Consider the following 8,345-nt stretch of genomic DNA (forward strand, 5'->3'; position numbering starts at 1 on the left):
GTTAACTTTAGTAATGACTATGGTTCAACATTGTTTCCTTCTCAGATCATAAAAGTTATAGTCACAAACTTTTGTTTTCATTGTTTGAGGGGCTATACACCATCAGACGCTTGTGTAGAGTCTTGTGCTCACACTGATCTCATTATCATTTGCGTCCTGTTAAGTGTATTGTTTGCAAATGGTGTAGTAAACCGTAAATGCTCAATATTAGCAGACTTTGCTTTTTGGGGAGAGCAGAACACATGTTTGTTGGAGGGCTTGAGACTAATCCTCAAGATAAGAGATACTGGCATATTAGAGTTTGGTTTCTGTGTTGCTCTGCTTTTCTGTTGCATGTTGTTTTCTCATGTTGTTTTTTTTATTACTTTGGGTATTTTTAGATAAGGAATCTTAGATCAGAATACCTGTCTTTATGGAGTAACTGGCACAGAAATGAAAAAATGTATTTTTAGCAGGCTGAATTTATGAAACTGTTTCTAGACAGAGACGTGGGGGGCTCTGGTTTGGTAAACAACCCTAGACTATGAGCCAAGGACTGAGCTCCCACAGAGAGCTTGGTTCTCATGGGGGTGGACTCTGGTCTGCTCCTGGGAGTGTTGGTACCCACCCCGCTTCTCCCTCACCATATGGATCAGGGCAGTGGGGCCCCAGGAAGTCGTTGTACCCTGCAATGCCTCTGCCGCAATTAAGCTATAAGGCCTGGTGTTTTTTAGTGTAGGGGGAGGGGACTGGAAAAAGTTGTACCCCAACAACTCACCTTTTTAAAAAAAGTTTTTCCATGAGTCGATTAGGGGCCTTGGTTGCACCTTGTTAGGCTACTTGGTGTTCTCTCTAGGTTAATACGACTGACAGTATTTAAGAACTGGACTAAGTGACCTCCCCCCGTGTATTTCAAATAAGTACCCACTGGTTCCAAAAAGCCAAAATCCCATAAACCTCTATTGGGAAATGAACAACTTTTACAACTATTATTGTCATTATATTTATCAGAATAACCAATCTTGCTCTACTACCTTTTCTAACATGTTCTTGATAAGATATTTTTTCATGACATTTTTTTCTGTAGTTCAAGTTATTCAAGTTATAAACTGACCAATCAATGCCTCGATCAAAGGGTGTGGTCTCACATCAAACGTTAGAAAGGTTTGATCGACAGATCCTCCCGAGCCTGCTTTCAAGTGGTAGGGACTTCCAACAAGCTCCCTCCTGATTGGTAGTCATAGAAAACTTGATTGAGACTGTTTTAGAGCAATCACTACTAACTAACTGACATAGTCTGGTCCAACATGGGGAAGCCTGTATTGCTAAAGATATGGTGACTAAATTGACTTAATTTCTTTGAAACCGGGAGTCAGCCTTCTTCTATGGATGATGTTACACTCACTCAGTCCAGTTCTCTGATACAGTCAATGGTTCCCCTCCTCGACATTGAATTGCTCCTCCGACTAGGCCCCATTTTGGTAGGAGGACTTAGCTACAAACAGGAGATGTCCAAAAAACGACACATTTCCACATAACCGCAATTGTAACTGTACAATTGTAAAATAGGGCTCTCAGCTTCTGTCTGTCTACTTAGCTGTTGGACTGGTCAAGTAGAAGAAACTAAACAGTGACGGTATAATTACCCACATATTTCTATTGCTTTTTGCTATGATTTCTCATAGTTTCTTTTTTATTTCATAGGAGCTGTCAGACACTGTGTCAGCGCTCCTGTCATCACACAACATTCACAGTTCATTTATACAATGATGTTTTGCCAGATTCAAAAAAGAGGAAATAACAAGTGGGATCCATTAATCATTTAGGAAAATTTAATTTAAGAAAAACCCAGCCCGAAGACGAAGTGATAGAAGATGCTGTTTTTCAACAAAATGTATTTTACTCATGTGTAATATCCCCTTTGTTTATTTGCACCAAAACCAAAGTCTTGTTCTTATTTTGTTCTTAGCCTGTCGCTGTAACGAGTTTCACACCACATTAATCAAAGACAATCTGTTGGCAACGGCGTTTGGGGAGCCCTTTAATGAATGGTGTTTATGAGTGCTAATCTGTGGCATGTAAACCACCATTTTAGGCTGAGATAAGCTACAATAAGCTGAAAATTGATCTCAAAGAAGAAGTCACATTCCCTGAAGTTAGCTCAAAAAACTGTAAGAATGCTTTTTCAGTTTAGGTTCTCAACTAAGAATCGTAAAGCTCAATGAAAACAAACATTCTGCTGGAATTTAAGTGCATTTATTCATCATTTATTAAAAACAGTGAACCACCTCAAATGTCAGAAAAGAGAGAAGAAAACATAACTTAGCACTGCTGGATCAAAGCATTTTTGCTGCGTCCCTCCATAAAGTTATAGTGTCAGTGTAGTTTCTGGAAAACTAATGAAAAGAAATGCTTTGGTTACCAGAAACTATATATGGAAAAAAGACCAATTACTATTCTCATGTAATATGATTTATATCTTAAGTTGACCATTTGGTAACTATAACAGCATTTTCTTTTTTAGGTTTTGGTAACAACAGGTTTACAAATTTTATTGAAAGAGAGTTGAGCTTTGCTGTAGTGAATCCTTGTGCACAAATCATTTTCAGAAGGGGTACATGGGGAAAGAAAATCGACTCACAGCATTTGTGTGTGCGTAATGCTTGATTTGTAACTTGTATCTACCTCTGTGTGTAACTTTGGAGCTCTTGATAAGTAGCCCATGTATGCAGAGATCCAACAGGAGAATGGAGGACTTTCAGAAAATCCAACGTACACTTCCACGCTTCTCCAACTACGTGTCGTTATTATAAAAGAGGCATTAACATTCTGACGTTTTTCCTCATTGATTGTCCTGAACAAAACTTCATTACTTCCAAGCTAATCAGATAGATATATTGACAGTGCAACATGTTTGTACTTGCAGGTTTTCTAAGGTGAGATGGTAAAAAATCGTTTGACAAGAAGAAATTACCAAAGTTTGCGAAGTGTCTATCATACTTTGTTTTGTGCACATTACGTGAATGCACCAAAAACTATAGGGCTGCGATTACTTCATGTGCTATGACTTAAATGTAAAATAACCACCTTGAACTAAGAAAAATAAGTCAAGGTTTGTGCAAAGTACATTGACTGTATATGAGAACTGGACTGAGTGAGTGTGATGTCACCCCTAGAAATGGTTTACTTCTAGCTCCAACTAAATTAAGTCAATTTAATCGCCATTTTTTTGCAATGGGAACGCTTCCATGTTGAAGCCCAATGATGACAATAAGCAGTGATTGGTCCGAGTCAGTCTGGGCTTGTTGGAAGTCCACACCTTACCACAGAAAGAGGATTTGGGAGAATCTGTCAATAGATTGTTTTGAATGTTTGACGTGGGGGTCAGTGGGTACCAGATGCTTTTATTGAGGCATTTGATTGGCCAGTTTGACCGGGTACTTCCTGTTTGGAAGGTTTGGATACTTCTTTGCCTGATGCATCTGGTTAGCATAATCAATCAGCTTCAGGATGAAAATACTAGTTTCTTTTTTTTCAATTGTTTTTTGTGTCCCCCCCCCCCCCCCCCCCCCGAAACTTAAAACATAAATGTTGTTGGTTTGGAAATGACAGAATGATTCTTGCCAACAATTTTATTCACTTGAACCTACACGTGTGCACTGGAGGTGCCCACCAGCTCCTTCTCTTGTTTTCCTGAGGCTTGCCAAAGCAGCTTGTCTCCTGTGTTTATCTGCTGCTCTTTCAGTTTGATAGTGACAACAGAGAAGCTTATTTGGACAGATGTCTGTGTCACCAAAAAAACTACGTCTGCCAAAGCTGAGGTCATGCAGTGAAAGGGAAATGAAGCACTACCGTTTCCTTTAAGGGATGCAGGGTAGTGGGGATCAAAGGCACCTGGAACTTCTCAGGGTGATACACATGGGAAAAGGAGCTGTAGCAGAGTTCTGCCTCTTCCTGTCTTGATCTTCGTGTGAACGCTGGCTTACTCGGTGTGGAACTTTCTTCACACTCACAGTCAAGATTTTAAGGTCATTTTTAAATTCAGGAAAAAGAGTGGTTGGGAAGAAAAAATGATTTTTATTTTTAGCTTTACTGAGTCATAGTCTTACTGTGGCACTGCCTCCTCAGCAGACAAAAGAACTGGGAGATTACCGCATGGTTTTCCATAACTATTGAAGATCCACTCTGATGAAAATTGCCTTTGAGTGTTTTTAATATGTTCTTGTGAGATTTTTCTCTTGATGGGGGACATATATAATGAAAATTAAGATTAAATCTGCATTTCTGAGTATTTCTTTATGCAATTTGCAGTGACTCAAGAGCAGACAAAAATGCTGTCTGAAAAAGCTTGTGGGTGTTACGTACAAACAACAACTCGGTGGGCCATTACCTCCCAGCTCCGCTCCATTCTTATGCAGACGACTAAATCTATGTACATCTGGAGTGGTGAACTTTAAGTATCTTGAGGTTTTGTCCATGAGTGAAAGAAGGATGGAGTGCAGATGGATGCTGCAAGTGCAGTAATGCTGTATTGATCCATTGTACTTAAGAAGGCGCTGAGCCGAAAGGCAAAGCTTTTGGTCATGATTGAAAAAATAAGATTTTGAATACAAGTGTCTAAAATAAGTTTCCTCTGCTGAGTGGCTAGGTGCTTCCTTAGAGGCAGGATGAGGGGCTCAACTTCCTGGGAAGAGCTTGTGGGAGAGCCACCACTCTTCCACACTGTTAGAGACCAGCTGAGGTGTCCCACTGGGAAGCCTAGGAATATGCTGGAGGTGATTATTTGGTCTTGCACAAATTTTTTTTGCTATACGGTCTTATTCATTTTTCGCCAAGTCTCAGTCAGACTAGTTGCTTCTGGGTTGTTTTTGTAGTGCTTTGTGTAGCATTTAGGCTTTTTCTGATCCAGCTCCTAATGGCTGCTATATGTTTCCTTTCATTTCTCACCTACTTTGAAAAAAAGATTCCATCATTTGTGCACCTTTGTGGAAACAAAAAAAGTTAGCCAGAGAGCAAGATCTTGCAAATCTGCCTAACACTTTTGCAATGAACTGTATCTGCTCTATGCAATCATATTAACAGCATGTGTAGAACATGTTGAGGAAGGCCAGAGCAAAGGGGCGTGGTTTTCAGAGGATTCTTTCATCCTCTCAGAATATCCGTTTTTTTGCCTGAAGCTCAACGTGAGACTGCTGTGAGCAGAAAAAAAAAGATTTTCCCCATGCATATATTCTACAGTCCAGACTTGAAACGCTTTTCATAAGGGAAAATACATTTACAGGTAAAGTATAAAAAACTCTAATTAGACGTTACAAACTGCATTACTATATACACTGTGTAGGGATGGAATTATATGTGTTCACTTGTGGAAATTGCTCATCTTGGACCATGAGCAATGCTCATATTGTTGATCAGATAATCTGTCACTCTGTGCAGACTTTATCAGTTAGCTAATATCTTCAAAAAGCAGAGTTTTGTATGTCTAGTGTAGGGCATAAACTCCTTTATCTTCTCAAACATAGTCACCTCAGAGGGTTCTTTACTCACATCAGTGGCTATGGTTGTCTGAGGCTGGACCATTGCTTTCCTCACACCTGGCTCAGACAATCCTCCTTTCACCTCCATGTGTGCAAAGAGGACTTTTTCTGTCAGCCTCTTCCACATCCTGTGCCTCTCATTAAGTGGGTGGTATGCCAAACTTCTCCAGATGTTTACCACTACCCCTGACAACAAAATGTTGTAAGATGGCCTCAAGTCCAGGTAAAAACAGACCATAATGCAGATTTCTCAGAGGCCCTGTATATGTCACTGTTAGATTTTCCTCAAGGGCAGTTTCATGAATGCAGAGCTACATCTACTTCTACCTACTTCTCAATACCTGCTTAAAAAGAAATGGCCACAGCCCATTCACGCCTGCGGAAAGTATGAAAATAAACCAAATTTTACATTTACTTTGAAATAAATCTGTTTTACCCAATGACTCCTTCTACACAGAAAGGGGTAAAACACAGAAAAAAACAACTTCAACATAAAGTTTTTGGTTTGACATTAATTCATTTCATTTCCCTTGAAAACAGTGAATAGAAAGAACTGTTTTTTTAAAGAATTGTAAAATCTCCTTTAATATTTTTAAATGTCGTTTCTTGTCGTTTTTTTTGATTTCCACTTTAATGTTAAACTCTAATACTAAATTTAAACGATCAGTAAAAATAGCCCCCCCCCCCCAAAAAAAAAAAAAAATTCCTATGTTCTACTTTCCAAAAAGAAGGTTGTAAAACGATGTTTGGACATATGAAAACTGGAATCCACTAAACCACCATCACCATACTATTTTATCCAGAAATTTAATTTGTGAAATTTAATTATACTTTTGCAGTTTTATTCAAAAAAGGTTACACAGTTTTTAAAAAAAGATTTGCATCCCAAAGACAGTTTCAAAAGCTGGGGTGAATTTCTAAAATAAGATCAGTTTTGTGGTTTTTTCTTTTTGTGTACAAGAATGCAATTTAAGTGATTTCCCTGTTTCAGTTTTGAACTGATTTTATCTGTTCAGTCATAAAACCTCCACAAATAGACATCTTTAGACTTTTCATTTTGTGGTTCACCAATATAAAATATTTCTGGATCAGGTATTTATTAAAAATTATAAACCACAAGTAATACTGACAGCTCTTCAGGGTTGTATGTTGCAGTCTTGGAGCCAGTTGTTTGTCCTGTGATGAACCTCAGAAAGATACATCTGCAATATATTTGTGAGAGAAACAATTAATATGTAGACAACACACGAATATATATATCGATTTACATTGAAAATAAAATAAAATTAAGCAATATTCTTTAATTACATAGGCAATAAAAGTGGTTTTTCATCAGTTGTTGTGAATTAAAACGTTTATTGGCAACTGTGGGCTGTTTATCTGATGCATTCAGAAAGCTATTCACACAAAACAAGGCTTTTTTTGTTGTACTCGGATAGATGTTAGTACGAGTATGGACTGAATGAATAACTGAACAAGTTTAATTAATTTTTTTGTCTAAAAGTCTCACTCAATCTGTCCATTGATCCTTTTTTTAAAAGTCTTCCCAGAGGTCTTTAAATGATATTTATGCAGTCTTTGGCCAAAATAAAAAAAACTGTATCGTCTTCTATGACAAATTTTCTGCAGAGCGATAGTAGAAAAAATTTGCCTCTGAGTTGTCGGCACGATTGTGGCAAAAAGCAAACCTGCCCCCCTTTCCCATCACCCTTTGCTAATAGCTCTCTGTTTACACTCTCTCTCACTAGCTTACAGCCCTTCACACCTCCAACAAACATTACCAGTCCAACAATATTGGCGAGCAGCATTGGGGCTATCATGCAGTTTTGAGCCAGATCAGGAAAACAAAGATTTACATGGATCTAGTGGTCTACAAGTGGATATATCGGAATGAAGCGGACCACGGAGCTGGTGGCCCGTCCAGCGAAATTTCCTACGTCGCTACTGCGAGCTTTTTTCAAACTACCGGTACATTCTTTCATCTGATCCTGATTCATTATGATTTGATTATTTAATTTTAATTTCAATTTCTTAATTTTAATCTTAATTTTCTTTATACATGGCATCCATCGTGAGAAAAATAATACAAGAACATGTTTAAAGCACAATTTCATTGGAGTAGGTCTTTAAGCTTCTTAACGTAGGTTTTAAACAGATTTAAGAACATAGCTGAGGATGATCACCTGGCATGAGGAAATAGTACCGGTAATACCACTATTACTGTAAGTCAGGCCTAAGAGCAAGTGTGTATGTGAGTTCAAAGCGTATGAAGCCCATTGACATGACTATTGTTGTGATATTGGGCGATATAAATAAATAATAAATTGAATTGAATCGAATTGTTAACACACTGTTTCTATATAAATGAAAGGCCTTTGTCTTGGAAGCTCAAAGCTTCCAAGATGTGAACCTCTACACCAGCTTTTGTCTGCTCTTTAATGTTCTTCTGATGTTACATAATCGAATTTACGACCACATCACTTGAAACCCTTCTACATACTTTTCCAAGAGTCACTTAAAGTACACCAGATTTGATGTATAGATACGTCAATTTTCTGCCACATCTTTGCGTGATCGTTTCACTGAGGTTTCCTGGCAATCTTGTTTCATTTATTCCTTCACGTGGCTTACACAGTTGTACTGCAACTATGTTTCTCTTGGAGGAACTGAATCTTGTTGAAAGTTTTTCCTGGTTTCTTTGTTGAAAAGTTGCATGCAAATCAAATCAAATCAAATGTTTTTTCAGGGTCAATTCAGAATTGTCCTGACAAATGTGGCCCTTTCTGGAGGAGGCACTTGGTAGTTCATATGGATCAGTTCCTTTGGTGA

This window comes from Oryzias latipes, chromosome 16 (assembly GCF_053564925.1).
Source record: "Oryzias latipes strain Hd-rR chromosome 16, Olatipes_Hd-rR_3.1".
In the NCBI taxonomy this organism is placed as follows: domain Eukaryota; kingdom Metazoa; phylum Chordata; class Actinopteri; order Beloniformes; family Adrianichthyidae; genus Oryzias; species Oryzias latipes.